The 24,076-nt window shown below is 53.9% G+C and overlaps 1 pseudogene; it reads right to left on the bottom strand.

Moving 5' to 3' along the window:
• The window catches only part of LOC119879055, a 36,081-nt pseudogene extending 12,447 nt beyond the window's left edge, over positions 1 to 23,634 (bottom strand).
• Between the last annotated feature and the right edge of the window lie 442 nt (positions 23,635 to 24,076).

Genomic DNA, 24,076 nt, shown 5'->3' with positions numbered 1-24,076 from the left:
TGAATCTCTGCACCTCTGTTTCTTTATCCATAGAATGGTGCTGTCATGCTCTCCCCGCTCCCAGGGCTGGCCTCTGTGGAGGCGTCAAGCCGCCCCCGGGATCCTACACCCTACACTCTACACTCAGGGACGTGGGAAAGAAAGCGGGGTGACACTTCCGTTTTTTTTGGTTCTGGGTTTCGATTGAGTGCCCTCGGCTCTGGACTCTGCCCTCAGCCTCTTGGTGACCTCATGGGACTGTGTGCTTGGCCTGCTCCTCAGGGTAGGTGGGGTAGGGGGTGGAGCCCCTTTGCCACTCACATGCTCTGTGCTCTGGATAAGGCTGGCTGACGCCCAGGAGGAATCAGAAACCGTCTGTCAAGGAAACTGCTGGCTGGCAAAGGCTGTCATCGTGAGCCAACCGAGGGAGAGAGATGTGACAGGGGCCTGTCCCTCCAAATGTGTCTGCACCTGTACCCACCGCACCTCCTCACTTCCCCACTGGAGGGACCAGGTTCCCCCGTCCAAGAGGGCCTCCCGAATATGGGCCCCTGAGGATCCCACTGCCTCTTGCTCAGAAGCTGCCTCTCCACAAACCTCTCACTAACCCCTCCCACTTGATGGCTGCAGGCCCTTTGGCGTGGCAACAAATTCCAGGTCTCTCCATCTTAAAAAGAAAATGTGTGCTCCTGGACCCAGCTCATCCTGCCTCCTTTCCGGAGCCCACCTGTTGAAGGTGTGTGTGTGTGTCCTGCCGTCCTGCTTCTGACGTCCAGCCCACTGCCCGGGGGTCCTACAACTCCTTTGATGACAGCAGTGGTCCTTGGAGGGTCTGACTCTCCTCAGGACTTAGTCCTTACAGGCCTCTCCCTCCTCACCCTCTGGTGCCTCCTGGGCTGTGAGCCATGCTCCTCTTCCTCCGCTTAACTCCTTGATACTGGGTCTCCCATTTGCTTCTCACTCTCCTGTCCCAGGGAAGCCCAGCCGGATCTGTTAGCTTAACTACCTGCAAGACCATCTCCAGGAGCAAAAACCTGAGTGGAGTCCTGGGGGTCCTTGGTACACCCTACAAGCTGCATATCCCAGAAACCAAGTTCACCTTCCTCCCCTCCTCCTTCCCATCTTGGCATCATCTTGTTTTTGTTTTTTCTTTTTTTTTTTAAGATTTTATTTATTCACGAGAGACACAGAGAGAGGCAGAGACACAGACAGAGGGAGAAGCAGGCTCCCTGCAGGGAGCCCAATGTGGGACTTGATCCCAGGACCCTGGGATCATGACCCAAGCAAAAGGCAGCCGCTCAACCACTGAACCATCCAGGTGCCCCATCTCGGTTGTTCAAGCAGAGACCTAGAGTCCCCGAGGCTGGGGACCAGCCTAAGCCTTTCGGACCTATCAGTCCCCAGGTAACACAGGGGCTAGGGGAACATGGCAACCCCACCACAAGGAAGCAGAAATTCAAATCTAGAATAGATGTCCTATGGGGCTACCACTCTGGTCCCTGTCCAGGCAGGAGAAGAGGGAGGGAACCAGCAAGAGAGATTTAAGAGACAAATGAGATGCATGGTCCTTGAGCTGATTCTGGTTCAAACAAAGTGACTATGAGAGATTTGTTTTAGGACAATGAGGGACATTTGACTATGGCCTGGATCTTAGCTGATATGAAGGAACTAATATTAATTTTGTTAGATATAATAATGGGTATAGTATTGTGGTTATCGAAAAAAACATTTTTTAAGAGATACAGGCTGGGGCACCTCAGAAGCTCAGCTGGTTAAGCGTCTGCCTTTGGCCCAGGTCATGATCCTGGAATCCCTGGGGCGCATAGGGCTCCCCTGCTCAGCAGGGAGCCTACTTCTCCTTCTGCCTCTTTCCCCTTGCTCATGTTCTCTCTCTCACTCACTCAACATCTCTCAAATAAATAAATAAATAAATAAATAAATAAATAAATAAAATCTTGTTAAAAAAAGACATACAGGCTGAGTTTTTAAGGGATGAGATAGGATAAATTCTGGAATTTATTATTTCTCAGCAAAAAGAAAAAAGAGAGAGAACTAACTTGACAAGAATTGTTAAATCTAAGTAATAGGTATAATTATATTAATTATAATATTCTTTTCACTTCTTTGCATGTTTGAAAATCTTCATAATAGGGACACCTGGGTGGTTCAGTGGTTGAGTACCTGCCTTTGGCTCAGGTCATGATCCTGGGGTCCTGAGATCGAGTCCCACATCAGGCTCCCTATAGGGAGCTTGCTTCTCCCTCTGCCTCTCTCTGTGTGTCTCTCATGAATAAATTATAAAATCTTTAAAAATTTTTTCATAATAAAAAGGGGAGAAAACCTCCCTTAAACTTGTTTGCTCTTCTGGATTCTCAGTGTTACTACTCCAAGGTGTTCACTGTTTCTTATCCAGAAAGACAGGCCCTTCCAGCTCTCCCCTACCCCTGGTAGTAATTTCTCTCCTTTATGACGCAGCTCTGGCTCTAGGAAATCTGGAAACATGGCAGCTTAAACATGTCCTGCTTCTTCTCTTCTCCTGGACGCTACCCTCAAGGAAGGGGCTGTGCCAGCTCCTGGGCAGGGCTGGCTGGCCGGAGTAGAGGGCCTGAGATAGAAGCTGGAACCCAGGAGACCCCGGGGCAGACCAGGCCACCATAGGACCCTAGGGGGAAAGCAGGGTGACCCCTAGGAGCTGACAGGGAGTCAAACAGGTGGGCTCAGCACTCTCTGCCCAACAGGCTGGGGATGCCGAGGAGGCAGCAGGCAGGGAGAATTCTTGATGGTGTCTTAGAAGAGGCTGCCCAGCCCGGCTGGCCCACTGGCAGAGACCACCATTCCTCTGCTCTAGGGCCGTGCCTAGTGGGGACACTTCAACAGCTCATCCCAGCCCCAGTGAGAAAAGACACATAAACCCCACTCCTCCTACAGGACAGTGGCTGGAGAGAGGTGGAGCAAAGAGAACAACCAAATCTACCTGGGCTGCAAGACCCTAATACAGCAGGGTCAGGACGTGCTAAAGACCAATCACCAATCCGGGTAGGAAGAGGAGTTTGTCAGTAAAAGGTGGCAGGATAGGTGGATGGCCATCCAGAAAAATAATTAAAGGTGGGTTGACATCTTACTCTGTCCACTCGGATATACCCCCAAATAGATCAAAGATTCAGACATAAAAAGCAAAACCATAAAATACTTAAAGAGAAAAACATAAGCAAAATTGTATATTAAAAATAAAAAAGGCAGAAGGGCACCCGGGTGGCTCAGTGGTTGCGCATCTGCCTTTGGCTCAGGCAGTGATCCCGGGGTCCTGGGACTGAGTCCTGTATTGGGCTCTCCCTGCAGGGAGCCTGCTTCTCCCTCTGCCTATCTTTGCCTCTCTCTGTGTGTTTCTCATGAATAAATAAATAAAATCTTAAAACCAAACCAAACCAAACAAACAAAAAAGCAGAGACTCAAACTCTCAAAGCCATACATTTGACCACGTAAGTGCATCTTAAGTCATTTGCGTGGCCAGAAAATAACATTAGCAAAGTCAGAAGAGAAACTTACATGACAACTCCTGTAAGAGATAGAGGGCTGTTTTCCTTCGTATGGCAAAACCTCCTAATAACCAATAAGTAAAAGACCAATAAGTCAATGGAAAAATGAGCACTGGCTCTGAACAGGTTGTTAACAGAAAAAGGAAAACAAACAGTCCTTAAATCTATGAGAAGATGCTCACTCTCACTGAAAAGAGAAATGCAAATTCAAGCTATCCTAAAATCATATATTTTACTATTGGATCAGCAGGAAACGACATCTTGTTGACACCTGGTTGGCAAGGCTGTGGGGGATCAGACACTCACATTTGTGTTGGTGGGAATGTAAATTGGTATAAGCCCCCAGGAAAGGGACAGCAATTTGGCAAAATTTAACAAATATCCATCGTTTATCCTTCCACCCAGCAATCCTACTTCTGGGATTTATCCTTGATTTATCTGCACGTGGGGTGAAAGATTATCTATTACAGGATTGTGCATAATAGCAAGAGATGGGAAACGATTCAAGGGCCCATCACCAGCGGACCGGTTGAAGAATTTCTGATACATCCGTACAGTGAAAACCATGTAGCTCTAAGGAAGGAGACTGATACTCTCTCTGCACAGACTCCAAGATATATTGTTAAATCAAAAGGCAAAGAAGAAGCAAGATGTGGTGTTGTGTGTACTGCATGTTACCTTTACGGAAGAGAGACAGAAAAGCAAGTAATCAAATGTGTTTTCATACAGGTTTGTGTTTGCATAAAGAAACTCTGGCAGAATCGAGAAAGAATTAATGAAAGTGGTGACTTATGAGTTGATGGAGAGAACAGGGCACAGAAGCAGGTGTGTGTGGGGGGATTTTTATTATATACTTTTTAATATTGCTTTTATTTTTATTTTATGTTTTAAAGATTTCAGGGCAGCCCGGGTGGCTCAGCAATTTAGCGCCGCCTTCAGCCCAGGGTGTGATCCTGGAGACCCAAGATCGAGTCCCACTTCGAGCTCCCTGCATGGAGTCTGCTTCTCCCTCTGCCTGTGTCTCTGCCTCTCTTTCTGTGTGTCTCTCATGAATACATAAATAAAATCTTTAAAAAAGATGTCATTTATGTATTCATGAGAGACACACACAGAGAGGCAGAGACACAGGCAAAGGGAGAAGCAGGCTTCCTTCGAGGAGCCTGATGTGGGACTGTATCCCAGGATCTCAGGATCACTACCTGAGCCAAAGGCAGGCGCTCAACCACTGAGCCACCCAGGCACCCTATTGCTTTGATTTTTAAAAACCGTGAAAGTACATTATCTAATTTTAAAAAAAATCTTGCTATTAGCAAGATAGAAGGGCTGGAAAACACAGTGACTACTGGAACAACAACAAAAGGGAAATCTTCAGGAGATTCAAGTAAGACACTAAAGAAAAAAAAAAGACTACTACTTTAGAATTTAAAATATATCATGTACTACTCATTGAAGGTGAGGACAGTCCCTTTCCAGACTCAAATTTGTGGCCTGGAAGAGAAAGCAGGAGAAATATCTCAGAACTGATGTACGCAGAGGCAAGACATAGAGGGGGCAAAGCTACAAAGCTGGAGACGCCAGTCAAGAGAGCTAACGTGCAAATGAAAGAAAAAGGCAAAGACCCCAATACTCATGCAACAAAGAGATTTCTCTAAGCTGAAAAAAGACCCACGGCTATCCGGAGACTGACGGGGTTTTATGAGTTCCAGGAGGAGGAGTGTTGAGAAAAAGCATCCCTCCCTTCTGCACATCCTAGAGGGGATGTTTGATCAGGAGCCGCGGGGAAAAGCAGAAGCCACGAATGAAATGCAAGGGGTAGCAGGACAGCAGAGGAACAGGACAATCAGGAGCAACCTGATAGAAGGGGGAAAAGGAAACCCGTTAAAGATTCTGAAAAGAGTGCATTATCCCAACAAAAAGACAGTCAGTTTGGGTTTCCAAATTCAGTGGTAGGAGATATATATATGAAATAGACGTAAAAACATGATAATGTTGAATATAGAAGGATACTGAGAGATACCAGCAAGTGCAAAAAATAAAACCCAATAAAATAGAAAGAGCGGCCCTGCTTGTAACAGCAAGATGGTGATTCAGGTTGAAACCACCCACCGGGTAAAGAGGGACACCAGGGGATGATACAAAGGCACACTCTGTGATGCCAGGACAGTCAAAATCTGTGTGCACTGCCAACAAAGTTGTAGTTAAATATAAAAAGCAAAACCTGAGATGCCTGGGTGGCTCAGTGGTTGAGCATCTGCCTTGGCTCAGGGTGTGATCCCGTGACGTGATCCCGGGGTCCTGGGATTGAGGGATTGAGTCCTCCCCGCAGGGAGCCTGCTTCTCCCTCTGCCTGTGTCTCTGCCTCTCTCTGAGTCTCTCATGAACAAATAAATAAAACCTTAAAAAAAAAAAAAGCAAAACCTGCTAAAAGTACAAGATCTTTACAAAGAAAATCTGAGCGAGAGATGTAATAAACCTCTATTGGAACTGGAGTAAAAGACAAAAACAAAACGAAGTCTACAAAGGAAACACAGGTTTCAATAACGTAATCGATCAGCTTGGCTTGATATATACCAGACCTTATGTCCCTTAGATGGAAAATATACGATTTTTTCCACTATGAAAAACTTAGAAAAACCATTTATTTCTTCGGTCACGAAGGAATCCATAGAGAAATTTAAAAATGGAGATTTTGCAAATCTAGGAAAAATGAATACTTTCCTAGGAAAAAGGCAAAATGGCCAAAGTGAACAAGAAGGAGTGGAAAACGTGAAAAGACCAAACTACCGTTGATGAGAAAAAAAGTCTGCCCCTAACAAAGCACCAGGTAGGTCCAGAGGGTTTCAGGGAGGAGGCTGAATGGTAGGAACCTCTCGGATTCAGCTGCTGTTCCCCTTCCTTGGCCAGGAGGCAATCCTAAGTTTCTCTCTAGCGACTGGCGGGATTCTGGGGACTCTGGGGACAGCTCCTCCAGCGCACTCCCACGGCATCCTGCAGGCACCCCTGCCACACCAGATCCTACCTGTGGGTCTGCTAGCCCATCTCTCTTCTGGGACAGAAAACTACCTGATGGCAGGGACCATGCCTTGTTTCTCAGTGGCACCTGCCATGTACTGAATCCATGACACAGTAGGTGAAAAATCGCAGTGCCATTGTCAGTGTACCGGGATGCCCCGGGGTCTGTAAAAACTCTCCCACACAGAGTAAAGCAGAATGGATGAAAAGAAGCCAAAATGCTAATAGTCATTATTATTTTAAAAAAGATTTTATTTATTTATTCATGATAGACAAAGAGAGAGAGAGAGAGGCAGAGACACAGGCAGAGGGAGAAGCAGGCTCCATGCAGGGAGCCTGACCTGGGACTTGATCCCAGGACTCCAGGATCACGCCTTAGGCGGAAGGCAGGCACTAAAGCGCTGAGCCACCCAGGGATTCCCTCTAATAGTCATTAGAGTGAGATTGCCCATATTCGCCAAATATTTGCAATGGCGTTAAGCTATTTTTTTAAAAAAAGATTTTATTTATTTATTTGAGACAGAGAGATAGAGCACGAGTGGGGATAGGGGCAGAGGTAGAGTTCTCTATCCTATACTAGGATCCTGATCTGAGCCAAAGGCAGATGCTTAACCTAGGGAGCCTCCCCAGAGCCCCTCCTTAAGCTATTTTTATGGGGGGGGGGATAGTAATTTACAAGTTGAGAAGATTCCAGGAGCACTCCAGTTGCGTGCAGCAGAGGCAGGAAGGCCCCCCTCTGGCACCTTTCTTGGTTCCTCTGGCTTCCTCTCCTAGGCCAAGTTGGCTCAGCCCCCAGGACAGACATGGAAGCCCTGAGAGGGACCCCTGCCCTGCTCACCCAATGCCTCACGGTGGACCTCCACTCGGAGGACCCATAGGAGCCCAGAGCCTGGGCTAGGCAGAAGGGTCCTGCAGGCTCTGCTGTGCCTAAGCAGCTGCTCTGGAAGTCCCCTCAACACCACAATCCTTCCTCAATTTGGCAAGAGAGCCTCCTGCACTTGAGCAAGGACCCCTATGTCCCTCAGACCCAGTCCCTGGCAGCACCATTTCCCTCAACGCCAATCAACCTCAACTGTCCCCTGACCTTCTAGTCTGGAACCCTGACCATGTTTGCATCAGCTGGGCCTGGCCCTCCCCACTACTGGACACAGACAGCTCCAGGAAAGGCAGAGACAACAGATTGAGTGAGAAGCCGGCCCCTGGCGCTCAGGAAGGAAGTGGGGAGGCAGGTGGACCCGTCTCAGGGGGGCTGGGGACTGAGAGGTGAATCATAAGGCTCAGGTTCAGGGGAGATCACCCAGGGGACTCCACAGAGCCATGGGGGCTGCCAGGGGCCTGGGAGGTTGCTCCTTTCTGCCCTGGGAGCTGTGGGTGGGGAGGACTACTGGTGGCCAGGAATGTGGGCTGGGTTGGGAGGGGGCTACCCAAGAAGCTGCTCTTTCATGGGTCAGGCCTTAGGCTGGGCAGTGGGGCTCTAGGGTCAGCCTGGGGCTGCAGGTGAGTCATGGGGAGGGAAAGGTCAAGCCAGGTGTGAAGAAACCAGCCGGGCCAGCCCAGGGCTGCTGTTCTCCAAGGGTGGGTGGGGGGGAGGTAAGACAGTTGCTGGGAGGAGGGCATACAGACAAGGGCGCTCACTGCCCCCCCTCCTTGGCCTCAGCTCCCCTGCTCCTCCTAGAGGGCCCCCTGGCTGGTCCCAAAGGGGGATCCAGGTGGAGGGATCCCTAAGGCCAGTTCCTTTGCCTTAATCACCGCTGCCTGGGGCGGCTCTTGGAGTCTGTCCCAAGGGGTGGGTGCCAGGCCTGGGATCCAGAGAGGAGGGTGAGGTGCCTGCCCGCCAGGCACCTGGCAGGGGAGTTTCAGCATGAGTGCAGGAAAAGACCAGGTGGAGGTCAGGGAAGGAGGAGAGAGGGTGGGAGAGCTGCCAGGGCACGACCCCGCCTTCCCCGGGCCCCATTGGGAGTTGAGGGGTCACTCACAGTTCTCAGCACAGGACAGGGAACCAGGGCCCCAGAGGCTCCTTCTAGTCCGGCTGCCTACTCAGGTGAGTAGGGCTGGGCTGGCTGCATAGGAGGCTGCCGAGGCCTCTGGCTGCACCTCTTTCCTCCCTGTGGCCAATGTCTGGGCAGCAGGGGCGGGCTCCCGTCCAAAGGGCCGGCCTGGGCCTTTCCACCTCAGAGGCCCTGGAGTGGGGATGGTGACCACACCCTGAAATCCCCAAGTCAGCAGGTCCCCCTCCCCCACTCCACCGCAACCACGGGGGAGGAGTCTCAGAGGCCCCTCCTCCTCCCTTAGAGGGGGTGGGGGCAGAGTGCTCCAGAAGGTGTGCCTCTGCCCTCTCCTGGGACAGCTTCTCCCACTGCGCCCTGGGTAGCTGGGTGCTGGCTGGTGGACGAGGGCTGGGAATTCCTGCCTCCTTCCCTGTGGCCGGTGCCCACCGCTGGGGACACGCAGGGTGCTTGGAAAGTGAATACTTGTTTGCCTTCCGATTGTCCTGTCCCTGCTGAGGGGAACAGGCTGGCCAAGGCTGTGGCCACCCAGCTGAGACTGCCTTCCGAGCTGCTGCGGGGATGAACCTTTGAGTGAAAGCCCATGGGACCACGAGCCCCTTTGGGACAGGATCGTGTCAGGTGTAACATGCTTTGCGTCCCCAGGGTCCAGCACTTTGACCAGCACACAGCAGGTGCTCATTACATGTTAGTTGAGTGGAAGGTGAATGACGAGCCTATAAAATGCCACACAGTGCAGAGGCTTCTCTCCTCTGGGGTGGGTCCCTGCCTCTGCTGATTCCTCCCCCCATGCCACCCTCTCCCCTTGTCCACTGGTCGACTATCCCCAATGACCCAACCCTGATCCTATGTCACCTCCACCCTCAGATCATTGCCCCTCGCCTCAGAGGAAATGGGTCCCTCCCTCTCTGTCCCGTCTCCCCAACCACCTCTTCACCATCCTCAGCCTCCCACTCTTCTGGCTCCTGACCGTTTGCTTAGATTTGGGGAGCCTCCCCCCTTGACCTCCACCTGCCTCTGGCCACAAAGCATCTCTCCCTTCCCTGCCAAGCTCCTGAGTTGTCTACGCTCAGCCGGTGTCCTTACCTCATCCCTCTGGCCCCTGCCTTGAGCCCTCAGTAACCCCTTGACCAGCTCCTGATAAGGTGGCTGCTGACCTCGCAGTCACCGTTTCTGATACATGTTTAATGGCCTTTATCTCACTTCTCCTTTCTTCTGGACGTTTCTCGGTGTCTGGACAGGCACTCTCCTGTTCTTCCTCCTTGTTGCCTATTCCTTCCTCTGGGGCTTCTCTTCCCTCCCTTTGTCTATTACCCGAATGTGGTGGGGCCTGACTGTCTCAGGTGTTCCCGGCCCCACGTCCACGCACTCTGCCCGCCCCCGGTCCACATGCTGCAGGCCACACGCTGCAGGCCTTCTGCTGGGCAGCAGGCCCCCTCTCCAGCTGCTGTCTGGACCTGGCGCCACCGAATAAACAGACCACTGTCTGCGGGGTGTGCGACTGGGAGACTGCGACTCATTCCGACTTCTCTCCCACCTTCCTCAGCCCGTCGGCCACTAGATTCCAGGGAATCGACTTCCCAAATCTCCTGTCATCACTGTGTGCCTGGGAGACCATGGAGGTCTGTCCTCTGCTATTCTCAAAGTCCCAGCCACGGGGGTCTTTTCTGAACCCCCTCTCTTCTCTGCTGAGAATCTTCCAGCAGCTGCAGGATTAAGTCCACATTGCTGGTGAGAGTCCATGAGGCCCTGCCTGGCCAGGCACTGCCCATTCCCCACAAGAGCCCCAGCAGTACAGGATGGGAGTGGAGCTGCAAGGCCTCAAGGGTGCCACATCTCACACCTGCACCCATGCCTCGGCACCACGGCACGCTGGGTGTCCTTCTATCCCAGATGGCCTGTGCCACGCTGGTCTGAGGCATCTGCCCTCTTGCCAGGCTCCTGACTCAGATGGTAGCTCTCCAGGGCTGGCGCTGTGCCTCATCAGATGCTTGGCAGGCAGGTGGGAGGCCAGTTCATGCTTAGTCAAGGAGTGAATGAAGGGGAAGGGTAGGTGCTGCCTCTCCTGCCTCCTCTAAGAAGGAAACAGGGAGGCTTACCTTTCAGGAAATTCCCTTCTCTAAATTCTGCCTTCGGGTCCCCTGGGTGGCTCAGCGGTTGAGCACCTGCCTTCTGCCCAGGTCATGATCCTGGAGTTCCTGGATCCAGTCCTGCATCGGGCTCCCTGCCTGGAGCCTGCTTCTCCCTGTGCCTGGGTCTCTGCCTCTCTCTCTGTCTCTCATGAATAAATAAATAAATAAATAAATAAATAAATAAATAAATAAATAAATAATCAATCTTAAAAAAAAAGAAGGCTGCCTTCAATAACTAAGAGCAGACTGGGGATCCTTCCCAGGAGAGAACCAACTCCCCACCCCTGGAGTTTGTAGGGGACAGGGGGTCAGGGAGACCCACACGTGACACTGGAATAAAGCAGGGTCACAGGGGAAACAGGAACAGAGATACCAAGCCTCTTGTTGAGATCGCACGGGGAATTAGGGCCAGAGGGGGGAGCAGGCTGAGCGTCTCGACCAATACCCAGGTCTCTCCGCGGACGCCCCGGTTCCTCCCGGCGCGAGCACCACCCCGCCATCACGTGTGTCCCCACCCCCTCACTCCCCGGTAACTGCTGCTGAAGAAGGAGAAAGAGAATATGGAAAGGCCCCGGAATGCGCCTCCGACGGCCTGCCTGGGAACGGAGGGGCGCCGGGGTAAGGAGCGCTGGCATCCAGCCATCTGCCCCGGAGAAGCTGGCCACCTGGCCCCCAGGGCCGCCGGGCGCAAGATCCCCCTGGCCCCCGCCCCCGTTCCTTCCGGGCGGAATCTGGGTCCGCGTCCTCACCCGCAGAATGCTGTTCCCCGCCATGGCCACAGGGGGGCGGGCTGCTCCTTGCAGAAATCAAAGCGAAGGCGGCGCCGAAGGGGATGCTAAATGCGACCCGGGTCTGCCTCCGTGCGGCGCCTGCTACGTGCCAAGCGCTTCCACGCCTCACCTCGTCGAAGGCTCACAACGCTAATCCTTTACACAGGAGGACACTGGGGCTGGGGCAATTAAGGGATTCCTCAGCAGCTGGCAGGTCACCCAGCAGGGTCAAATTCGAGTCTCTCTAGCTTCAAATCCTGAGCTCTTTGCACTGTAACCAGACCTGGTGGTGGGAAGACCCAGGAAGTCCCAGAGCGGGACGGTGCCTCCTTCCGCGGGGCATCCCAGACTCAGTCCTGGCATGTGCCAGGCAACCACGCTGACATCAAGTACATCAAGGACAAAGAAAGAAACCAGAGACACAAGGTTGGGGGGTCATCCATTCACCCTTTCCACCCGTCTTTGGGCCAAGGGACAAACTGAGACCCTGAGAGAGGAAGTGAATCTCCCATAATTACCCAGCTGGTGGCAGATGTCAAAAAGATGTTTGTGCATCCTCCCTCCACGTCTCCACACCCCCCTTCCCCTGCCGCAAGTTCCTAAAGCTCAAGATGTCAGGGCCATGGAAAGGATTCTGGGGATGTAAGAGCGTTTTAAAACCGTGCTCTATTTTCGGTTGCCCAAATCAACACAACCGGATTCGAAACGAAACGAAAGAAAACAAAACAAAACAAACAACAACAACAAAAAACCCTCGCTGTAACTAGACCTCTTCCTGAAACAAAAAATTGGTGTGCGTGCGTGTGCGTGCGTGCGTGTGTGTGTTTAGAGGGGAACTGAAATGACTGAAATGTTGGAAGAAGCCAAAACGGGAAGCAGATCCCTGACTTTCACATCCATTATCTCATCTGATCCCCAAGCGTCTATGAGACAGGGGAGGCGGAGAGATCCTGCAGGCCCAGGATCCCGACGCCTCTCGGAATGGTGCCACGGCTGTCAGGCAGGTGAGGTGGCGCGCACCTGCCAGCACGGGGTGGGCGGCACACCGTACTCCAGGTCATCTGCATTTCTGCAGGAAAACGAAGTGTAATAAATAAATAAAGACCACCAACGGCTTCACCCGGGCTCAAGTCCAACTTTGCCACCAACTGAGTTACGGAAAACACTCGCGCTTCGGGGAGCTTTGGCATTTCGGAATTGCAGATGTGATTGGGAGCCTGCACCCCTCTCGTTTCGTGGTTGAGGAACGTGGGGCTCCGCGTGAGGCAGCCCGTCCAGAGCCGGCGGACGCTAAGCGGAGCGGGGCTCCTGGAGCCCGGGCGCAGCCCCCCGCCCGCCTCCTCGCTCCCGGGCGCCCCATACCTGCTGCGGGCGCTCGTCCCGCGCCGGGCCGCGCTCGTCCAGGATGGCCTCGTAGACGTTCCCCGAGTCGCTGCGCGCCAGGGGGCGCTGGCACACCCAGGAGCCCGCCACGCTGCAGGCCTTGAAGCTGCCCGCGCTTCCCAGGAGGCCGGCAGGGGGCGCGACGGCGGCGCGCGCCAGGTCGTCCAGGGACCGCGCGGGCCGCACGGGCGCCGCGGGCCGCGTGTACAGGCAGGTGGGCAGGCCGGGCCCGGGGCTGCCGTGCTGGGTCGAGGCGCCGCGCCGCGCGGGGCCGCACAGGGAGCTCACGCGGCCCCGGGGCTTGGCGGCCGTGCCGTCGGGGCCCGCGGGGCGCCGGCGCGCTCACGAAGCGGTAGTCGTAGGCGAGCGGTTCGGGGGCTGCGGGGCCCGGGCGGAGCGCGGGCGGCGGCGAGGAGGCGGCGGGGTCCCCGAGCGCCGGCAGCTCGCGCACGTACTGCGCCGGCAGGTAGAAGGGGCGGCCGCCGGGCTCGCGCCGGACGTGCCACCAGTGCTCCGTGCTCCGGCGCAGCAGCCGGTAGCGCTCGTTGGGCTGGATGGCGACGCGCCGCCCGTCCTTGCCGGTGTACTCGAAGGGATGCTCCACCAGCACGTACACGTCCCCCTCGACGTCCGCCGCCATCGCCATCGCGGCCGCGGAGTCTCCCTGTGGGCACGAGGAGGAGGGGCGCGGAGGTCAGGGCCACCCAGCCGGGAGGCGCGCCGCGCTAGGGGGACAAGAGACTTGGTTGAGTCCCGAAGCCGCGTTCCTCCTGTGCCTTAGGGCCTTGGTATCTCCAAAACGGGGCACTCGGATAAAATAATCTCGAAGGTTCCCATGCCCACAGTCGCTGATGTAATTATGCCAACGCTGATTCTGTGGCATTGCTGATAAGATTTGAGCCTGCATTCAATCCCCCGGTGGGGAGGTTGTGGGTAATACTGGTCCAACTTTGCAGCCAAGGAAGCCTTGACTCAAAGAGATGGGGTTGACTGGCGGCGGTAAGTCGACACCACACTTGCCAAAAAGTTGCCTGAACCTCAGTTTCCCTGTCTGTGAAGTGGGAAAAAGAGCTCATTCCTTCCGCGCCCGCCCGCCCCCGCCCCCGCCCCCGCCCCCGCCCCGACGCCACCAGCCCTCAGGAAATCCGGGTCCACAGAGCCTCTTCCCTCCAGGATCCTGCGCCCCCCGCCCGGGCCCTCGGGGTCAGAGTTGAGGCGCGGGGCTCTAGGAGCTGCCCCGGCGCCGCTCTACCCCGGGAGTGTCCCCGCTTCGCGTAGACCAAGGGCCTTGGCATGAGGCACCAGGACTGCCAAGGCCGGGGAACCGGTTCTCTTGGTTTCTCTTTTCTTCCCCAGCGGCTCTGCGGGGAACGTGAACTCGGAGCCTGGCCCGCCCAGAGCGGCCCGCACCGCCCCCGACTGCAGATCCCACCTCCAACCTCCCGAGAGAGGCTGGAGGGCCTGCCCACCTGCCCTGTGATCTCCACGTTGCCCCACGAGAGCAGAGCGGCCCCTAGAGAATGCACTACCCAGGCGGTGTCCTCCCCAAAGCTGTCCTGGAGTGATGGCCCCAACCCACCCCTCTGCATGCCAGCTTAGCTTGGCTCTGGGTGGGGCAGCCTTGGTCAGAGCCTAACTGTAAAGCTGCCCAGGTCTCACCATCAACAAGATGAATGAGTGACTTCTTGCGTGGCTGCTCCCTCCCGATCTTTACACTGACCACATCTCCTGCCCAACTGGGTCTCCCCGGGGGCAGCAGGTAGGAGCCCCTGTGGCTTGCTGAGGCTGAGGAACCCAAGGAACAGGGTCTGGCCGGCAGGGGTCCGGGTAGGGGCTCCTAGTGCCCCTTCCCCACTTTCTTAAGCTCTCCTCGATGGGGAAAGGGGTGCACAGTGGGCCCTGGAGGCGCAGTCAGTAAGCTGCCTGGAGCAAAGGCAACAAACCCTGGGAGGATACCCCTTCTCGTCACCTTCTCCTGGACCCCTGGCACTCGCTCACTTTGGCAGGGCAGGTCTCTGCGGGCCCATGGTGAAGGGCTAGATAGACCTTCCAGCCAGCAAACGATGCAGGTTAGGCCCCCATCTCGTTGGGCGGGGGCTTCTGAGGGCTGGGTCGGGAAACCTCGGGGAGCAGGAGCTGCCAAGGGGAGCAAAGAGGCAGAGGGAGGCTCCGGAGGGCTGCCCCCAATTCTGGGAGGGGCGAGGAGGAGCCTGAAGGAGTGTCTGGGCCAGTGGAGACATTGGGAGCCGGCCCAGGGCAAGAGAAGGCAGAAGGGAGGGGCGGCAGCTGGCAGGGCTGCGACTGAAGGTGTGGTGTGCTGCCTGCTGGCAAGCAGAGCCCAAGGTGGGTAGACTCCCACCCTGCGCCCTCCACCAACGCCCCCCCCCCCCCCCCGCGGGATTTGTTGGCCTCCAGCCTCTGTGTCCCCTGGGTGCGCTGCTCCGGGGCTGCTCCACCCCGGATCGTCGTCTCCAGGCGTCCCCTTACGGGTGAGGCCATTTGCACCCTGAATCACCAACTGCCAACCGCGAGCCCTCTCCAGCCCGATTGCTGGCACTACTCGCTTCGGGCCCACCTCCGCCCTCCCCAGGCCCTTTCCCCACACAGCTTGGCCGGGCCTGGAAAGACTCAGGGCGGGGGTCCCAAGGCAGGGATGCCCACCAGAGCGGGGGTCTCGGGCTGGGTGGGGAGGGGACCCGGACTCGGCTCCTTCCCCAACTCGGGGGAGCGCGGAGGTTCCCTGAAACTCCAGGACTGATCCGTCCCCAGGAGCTGCTTTGGGTCCACTGGCCTGGGGACGAGAGCCACAGCGGCGCCAACGCCTGGGTTTAACTTTTGAGCAACTGCTAAACCTTCCCATAATGGCTGTACCATTTGACATTCCTGCCAGCAGTGTGCCAGGGTTCTAATTTAATTTTTTCTACAACATCACCACTTACTATTATGTCATTTTGATTTGAGGCATCCCAGAGAGTGTGGAGATGTCTCTTGTGATTTTGAATGCATTTGTCTAATGTCTAGTGATGTCAGGCATCTTTTCATGTACTTATGGGTCATACCTATCTCTGCTTTGGAGAAATCTTTGCTCTTTAGGTTCTTTAGGTAGCCTATGTTGAATCACCACCATTTTTTTTGTAAATTCCCATTTTATCACCAAAAAGATGTTCTAGAAAGGGCAGGATATCCTCAGAGCCTGCTCCTGCTATAGCTTTCTCAGCCTAAGGCCTCACTTTCCGGACAATACTCATTCATTTCAAAGTGAGAAAAATCAATGAAATGGCTGTCCTGGGCATTCTTCCCCACCGTTGAGCCTCCCTTGCTGCCTACCGGGATGGCAGCCCGGGGGTCCATTCTCCAGCACTGAGAGCATTTCCACTCACACAGCAGCTCCCTCGGAGAATCACATGACACCTGCAGAGACAGATGGTGGCCAGATGAGCAAGTTCCAGCTCACCACCCCGAGCCAATTCTTCCCTCTACCCGGAGCAGGTAGCAGCAGGTCAGCCCATCTTCCTCAAACTGCAGTGCAAGGGCCTTTGAATACAAAAGTAAAATCTAAGAGTGGATTTGAAGGAAGGAAATGAGGAAGGAAAACAAATCTGAGGACTTGGTACACTCCAAGCAATCACGGAAAGGGCTGTGGACTCCACACCAAATGGCTGCACCAAAGGTAGGCATGAAAGGCTGATTCAGACACAGAGCTAAGGATGCAAGGGGGATACTGCAGCAGAAGGTGCTGAGAGCCCACAAGGACCAGGAAGCAGGGGCTCACAATTTATACTCGGGGCCTGGGCCCTGCAACTGCCCCCTCTGACTCCTGTCCCAGTCTAGTGTCTGCCAGCTCAGACAGCGACAGGGACAACTGAAACAGCTTCTGAAGGTGGGCGGGGAGGGGGGGGCTCTCTTGCTACACATCTGCCTCTCCTTTAGGCACAAGGGTCTAGGCTTGAGCAGCACAGCGACATGTCTAAAGGGAAAAATATGGGTCTGACTCTCAATTTGCCAGTGACCAGCACTAGGCATGCTGGGCCACCGATAACATCAGACCTCTCAAATGCAGATATAAATGCGGAAGATGCCTAGCACAGGGCCTGAGGATACCAAGGAGAAATGCCATCTACAACCCTAGTGTACGTGGCCATCCCAACCTGCAGGCAAAAGAATGCCAGTGCCTGAAAGAGTAGGTGCAAATAATTGGAAGTAGATCCCTCAGGGTAAATTCCTCAGGGCTCCAGCTTCCTGGGGTGGGGGGTGGGGGTCTTTGAGGTAGGGGAGACTTTAACCTGAGCCTGAGGAGGCTGCTGGCTGGCCTGGCTCCTCCCCAGCCACTTGGATTGACCAGGATGGGGCAGGCACCTTCCCTTCTACATAGATCACTAATGACCCCACAGCTGAGCATGAGGGGGCACAGAAAGATAAGTCATCGCTATCTCAAAAACTCATGGCCCAAATAAGTTAATAAAACCAAGGCATGGTTAATGGATTTTGTACTCTTTACATATATTGCTTCTTGCATTCCTCCTAATCACCCTAGGAGAGCTGTTTTATTATCTTGATCTAACAGATAAGAAATAGAAGCAGACTCAGGTCAAGGAACTTCCCAAGGTGCCAGGGCTGATAAGTAGCAGGTTCCAGCACCTCCCACCAGGGCAACATCAATCCTTCTGGAAGAGATGAGTGTGAGCTGGGGTAAGGGGTGGGTGGGACGAAGCAGAGGGGTCTGGAAGGAGGGCTTTTCAGTTGGGGGCCCAGGTGAAGGGGTGCAAGGGAATACCAAGGTCAGTTTGGTGGCAAAGATTTACAGAACAGTGGAGCAGATAGAACAGCAGAGTGGCCCTAAATGATGTTAGATGCTCTGACTCAAGCCCTGGCCTTTGGAGCTGGCCAAGGACCCAGAGCCAAACTTCCTAAGGAAGGACACACAGACGGAGGAGGTGTGTGTGAAGGATGGCCCCCACAGAATTAGCTCTGGCCAGCACATGACAGACCACCAGCAACCTACCCTCCTCCCCAGCCACATCCCCTGTCTGACTGCCTCTCCCTTCACCATATTCCTGGCTCCTATTCACCTGGAGTCCTATCCTCCTCTGCAGACCAGCTCCATGCTCTGGGCACCACGGCGATGGGAAAAGAGGATGGGCTGCAGTCTGAGTCCCTCCTGAAACTGTGTCTGATCCTAGAGGCAGGGTTCCTTCAATGCTACCCCCGTGCAGCCCCGCATCAAATCAGGTTCTCGGGCTCCAAGACCCTGGCATCCAATCCCTTTCAGCAATTTCAGAAGGCTAGGGCCTCCCTTCAGGCCTGTCCTTCTAGACAGAGACTCAAGTTCCAAAGATGCCATTCCCTCAGCCAGCCTTATGACTTGGACCTCAACATACTGAATAGTAGGTCCATTAAGGGCTCATTAATTAATTAACCAAAAATAATAGAGTATTCATTGGAGGGATGGAGGCTTATTAGTGAGTGCATGCTCTGGCCAAGACAGGGTCTGCTAAACAAACAGAGTCAATTGATGATGAGAAGGTCAGAGCAGGACTGGATAGGAGACAACTGCAGCCTAAAACAAAGTGTCAGAAAAGTCACAAAATGACAACAGCACAGAGAAATCCAGGAGGCCAGCCACTTGACAATTCACAAAATAGGACTGAGACTTTGGGGTCAGGCAAAAGTTAAGGGTGTACCTTTCTTTGCAGGTAGCCAAAGCACCCTACCTAGACCTGTCCCACAATGCCTCAGGGAGGCAGGAAACTGGCTCAGAGGCAGGAACGTGACAATCTATGACGTGAGATCTCTGGGCTTTGGGTCTCCTGACTGCTAGATCAGCATTCCAGCAGGCTCTTGGGTGGCCTAGACCCCCAATCTACCATCCTATGAGACTAGCACCACTTCCTATCCTCAGAATAATCTTCACTAACACCAAGAACCAAACCAAAGAGGGGGTGTCTCTTCAGGAGACCAGAGCTTCAAACATACCTGGTGCCACCCTAAGTCTACCTCTGCCCCTCAGTACGGATTTGCCGTGGCATGGGATCTCATTCTCTGATATTTTTTAATTCTTAAAACAATCCTGTGAGAGGAGGATGATTATCCCACATTTCACAGAGGAGAGAACTGAGGCTCAGTACAAACAGGCCTCAGGTAATGGACAGAATTCTCTGATTTCCTCATTCCAGGTCCTGTGCCTTTTACCAGATCAAACTGTCTCAGGTCCTTGGTTCAAAGAGTTTGCAGGCAAATTTATTACTCATAGACCCTTTAGAGGCACTCAGAAGCTCCATTTTATCAAAGAAAGCCTAAAACCAACAAGAAACAATCTTGCCCATCAGATCTGTAGCGTACCAAAGGGGCAGTCCCAACACACTCAGGTGCCACATCTCTAACAGGAGGTTTTATAAATGGAAACTGGCACTGGGACCCCAACTTTCCCAGAAAGGACCACGGAACTTGCTTCTAGATTAGTGGAGCTTGCTTCCAAGAACTGCCCTGTTCCCAGGCCAGCCCTGTGGACACTCCCAAAGTCCCCCTGGAGCACAGGTCCTTTCCGTGGTGGCTAGGTTTAAGAGCTGTCCTTTCTTAAATGTTCCAACATGAAGTTAGGAAGGAAGTATTCTGCATGATTTTGTTACATAACTTATATAAACATCCAATTTCACTTCCTCCAGAGACTAAGGAAGAATGAAAAGAGGAGAAGGGCTCAGATGAGACTTACTTTAAAAGAAGAAAGGGATGACCTGGCTTCACCGCTTTTGAAACACTCCATTCATCAGTAAACAGCAACCTCCTCTTCTCGGAGACTTCCCCGCCATCCGTGACAGCCTCGTCTCTAAGGCCTGAATCTGATCCTGCACCTGGCTGTGCAGAACAACAGGCTGGTGTTTAAGCCCTCCAGCTGCTTTACCAGGTGATGAGTCAGGGTTTGCAGTTGGAAATGAATGACAAAGTTATCATCTGATTCAGAAAGGCAGCTGATCCTTAGACGTGTGAGTGCTGAGTGAGTAAACAGTACCTCCTTCTACCTGAAGAGAGCTGGGGTTCTGGACAGGAGTCCTGTGAGGGGTGGGATGGGTGTGTGTGTGTATGGGGCCAAAGGCAACTAGGCCTTTGAGGCAACTGAATATCAGCTGGAGGGCAAGAAACTTGTAGCTCATGATTCCCAGTCTAAAGGCTAGTGGGTGAGGCCAGAAATGTGAAGTCTATGAACACTGGGTATCTTTCTTTCCTCCTTCCCTCCTCCTATTCAACAACACCGACATCTCCCATATTCTTCTTCTCCTTCTCCTTCTTCTTCAATATCTCTTTATTTGAGAGAGGAGCGAGCACACTCACATGAACGGAGGAGAGGCAGAGGGAGAGGCAGAGAGAGAATCTTAGCAGGGTCCATGGCCAGCATAGAGCCCAATGCAGAGCTCAATCTCATGACCCATGATATCAAGATCTGAGCCAAAACCAAGAGTCAAACACTCAACTGACTGAGCCACCCAGGTTCCCCACATCTCCCCCATATTCTTGTTCCACATCCCTTAGGATTCTAGTAAGGACTAAACTCTGAATGAATGAAAGCAGAAACTTTGCCTGACTCATTCAGCATTGCATTTCTAGTGCCCTAGAAGAGTGCATGGCACACAGTGGTGCTCAAAATATACTTGATGAATGAACAGATGAATAAAATAAAAAGGCTCAGGGCAGGGTATCTCCATTTCAGACACTAAGAAGTGGAGGTATACAACTTTCAATGGTAGGGTCACTGTGGAACCCCTGCCATTACACCAACCTGCCAACTGGCTGAAGACCCTTCAGATATATCACGCCTCCACGAAGGGATACCGAAGGTAGACAGGCATTCAATTTTCAAAGAAGTGAGACTATAAATGGCAAGCAAAGACAATGGGTCCTCTTTGGGGCCCTTTACAATTACTGTCAAACAGCCAATCTCTTGGGGCCTGGTCACCAGAACTTAGAGGGGATGTGAATCCAAAAAGCCCAGGAAATTATAATGTTAACAAATGGGCCTGGGTGCCTCAAGAATGTCTAGCTACTCTGGGGGAACTTGGCTCTCTCAGTTCAAGGGCAATCAAAATGGTCAAAACTTAACGATCCAGCACCTACAAAAAGAGGAAGCAACTCAAAAGCCTCCAAACCCACCTAGCCATCAGCTTCCCCAGGATCCACTCACCTACACTCTTCACAACATGTAACATCACGTCTAGTACTGTGTTCCCTGTGTTCAGTACTGGGACTAACTTGCAATCAGCTCTGGCTGGGAGGAGCCCCGGTGAGGGTCGTCTCTAAATGCCAGGAAAACCTTCATGGCATGGGTCTGTGACCACAGCCAACCCCACATAGTGCAACCCCCTGGGTTTCTACAGATTACAGTCCAAAAGGAAGTGATAAGCTTCCAGTGTCCCAGGCTGAATGAGTAGCCATCCCTCACCTTCCAGGTATTTGGATGATAAGGTACCATTGCAGCAGCCAACACAAGTACATAAATGAATGCTAGAAACACAATCCTTGAGGACAGGTGCAGGAGAGCAGACATTCAGGAAAACCTCTTGAACCACGGGACATAGATCTCTACTCCTCCACACTTACTTACCATCTGAGGCCCTGTAGCAATGGAGCTACTCAGTAACTACCCGGTCTGAAAAAGCACCTGGATTGGCTGTTGGGGGGCAGCAGGTGGGGGCTGGCAAGAGACTGCACTAAGTTTTCAGATCAGATGGGGACCGCATTAAGGGAAGAATGGGCACAGAGCTGAGAGGAAGAGATGGGGGCATGGAGGCCTCATTTTAAGAAGATTGGGTTGGGGTGGTAGGAACTGGGGCGGCAAGAGTCGGGGGCAGTTTAGCAAAGATGAAGTGTTCTCAGGATGGCTGCAGGTGGAAAGAAAGCATGTGGTGGGCTGGGAAGTGAGGGCTTGAGTCGGTGTGGACAAGAAGATGCATCGAAGACTTGGGATAGGGCAGAGATCAGAGCTATCAAGAAGGGGGTGAGCTCAACAGGGCATCCGCTTGGATGGCAGGCATTGAATAAGGGTGGGTGGAGGTGGGTGTTAGGGCTGAGCAGACCTTCCGGGACTGGGATAAGAAAGCTGGGTCAGAAAAGGGGAAAGCCATAGCGGTGGGGCTCAGGGGAGGTTGGCGTGGAGCACCGGGATTGCCACAGGGGTTGAGGGGTGAGGATGTGATGCCTCAGAGGGCGGAGGAGGGATGTGTCTGCGCTCGGGGTTGGAACTGGACTCCCAGGGGGTCAAGAGTGTGGCTGCATTACGCGACGCCAGGGCGGGGGGGGGGGGGGGGTACGTGCTGGGCTCGGGTCCCCGTCGGGAGAAGATGGAGGGGGCGGTCAGCAGGGGCTGTGCGGGCTGAAGGCTCGGCTCCGAGGGGGTAGGGCGCGGGCTTACAACGGGGAAGGCAAAGGGTTCTGAAGCAGGACAGCGCAAAGGCGACCAGGGGTCGGGACCACGGAACGCGCCCGCCGCCCGTTCGCATCTCGACCCGCCCCCCTCCCCCCTCCTCCCCCTGACCCCGGACTCACCAGAGCGAGCGGGGAGGGGGCGGGGTCGCTCCTGGCCGCTGCAGCCTCTCAGCCTCCGACCCGACGCTCCGGCCTCTCCGCCACCGACGCCCGGAAACTGCGCTCGAGGCGCCTGACGCCAACCCGGCGGTTGGGCGCTCGGCCCCGCCCCCGGCCCGCGGAGCCAATGGCGGGGCGGGAGGAGCCGCGGGGCGGGGCCAACGTTCCCGAAGCCGAGTTCCCCAAGGGCCAGCGGGTGAGCGGTCTGGGAGGCTTGGACTCCACTAAGGGGAGAGGGAGATCCGCCTGCAGAGGTGAGGCCACTAAGCGAGGTCACCGACCTAAGAGGAGCTTGGCCCAAGGCCCGCCTCTAGCAGTGTCTGCGTCAGACTAGATCCCGGCTTCTGGGTCCGTGATCTCGCCTGGCCGCAGCGCCATGCGTGTAACGTTGGCCTCCTGAGGGGTAGGTTCCCACTGGTAAAATCAGACCAGTGACGTCTACGCTATTTTTGCCTCCCTGAGGGCATGGGCGCTGGTGGTGCTTGCAGCCCGGGGGCTCTGAGGGAAAAAAGTATACGTGTTTTGACCCTATCTTGTACCAACAGGGCGTCTTCAGCTCACCGCTCCCTCCTCCTCGGGACTTTCTCAGGTACCTGCCCATCAGCCCCTGAGGCACAAACCTGGAGGATCTGGTTCTTCTCATCTAGCCAGGTCCTTGTGTGTCTGCTTTCCTCGGTAGAGTTGACATTTCTTTTGCAGGTGGACTCAGAACAAAAGGTCCAAAGTGTGTGAGAGGGGGGATGTCTGCTTTGGTCACTTCTCACCTGCAGGCTTTGGTCCAGCGGGGAGCGTAGGCCTGAGTGTGGGGACAGTGCCCAGAGGCAGAGGTACTACTAACTGCATGTCCAGGGGGACTTTGGGAGTATTTATAGGGCTGGCCTGGGAACAGGGCAGCTCTTGGAAGCAAGCTCCACTGACCTGGGCCAGGGGTTCTGTGACCGTTTCTGGGAAGGTTCGGGTTCAGTGCCCGTTGCCGTTTATAAAAAAAAATGGCTGGTGGAGATGTGGCACCTGAGTGTGTGGGGGCTGCTTCTCTGGTAATAATCTCTCCGGGAGTGAGAACCACTTCTCGGTTTCAGACTAGATGAGGCTGAGTGCATTCAGTATGGGTAATAGTTGAGGACGGGGAGCCTCGGTGTCCATCGGAAGATGAATGGATAAAGAAGAGGTGGTTCATGTATACAACGGAATATTCCTCAGCCATTAGAAACGACAAATACCCACCATTTGCTTCGACGTGGATGGAACTGGAGGATATTATGCTGAGTGAAGTAAGTCAATCAGAGAAGGAAAGGGAGGTGGGCGGGGGGTGGGGGTGACTGGGTGATGGGCACTGAGGGGGGCACTTGATGGGAGGAGCAACTGGGTGTTATTCGTATGTTGGCAAATTGAACTCCAATAAAAAAATTAAAATAAAATAAAATAAAATAAAAAAATAGTTGACGTGTGGGTAGCCCGGTTGGCTCAGCGGTTTAGCGCCACCTTCAGCCCAGGGCCAGATCCTGGAGACCCGTGAATGAGTCCCCATCAGGCTCCCTGCATGGAGCTTGTTTCTCCCTCTGCCCGTGTCTCTCATGAATAAATAAAATATTTAAAAAAATAGTTGAGGAGGAAGTTAGAAATAAAGAGATAGAGGCAAAGTATTTTCTGGGTGTTGAACAAGGTGGAAAGTAAGGGATTTACTA

This window comes from Canis lupus, unplaced genomic scaffold (genome assembly GCF_011100685.1).
Source record: "Canis lupus familiaris isolate Mischka breed German Shepherd unplaced genomic scaffold, alternate assembly UU_Cfam_GSD_1.0 chrUn_S2241H2441, whole genome shotgun sequence".
In the NCBI taxonomy this organism is placed as follows: Eukaryota; Metazoa; Chordata; class Mammalia; order Carnivora; family Canidae; genus Canis; species Canis lupus.
The sequence above is the reverse complement of the archived record's forward strand: the minus strand, read 5'-3'. Positions and strand labels throughout refer to the sequence as shown.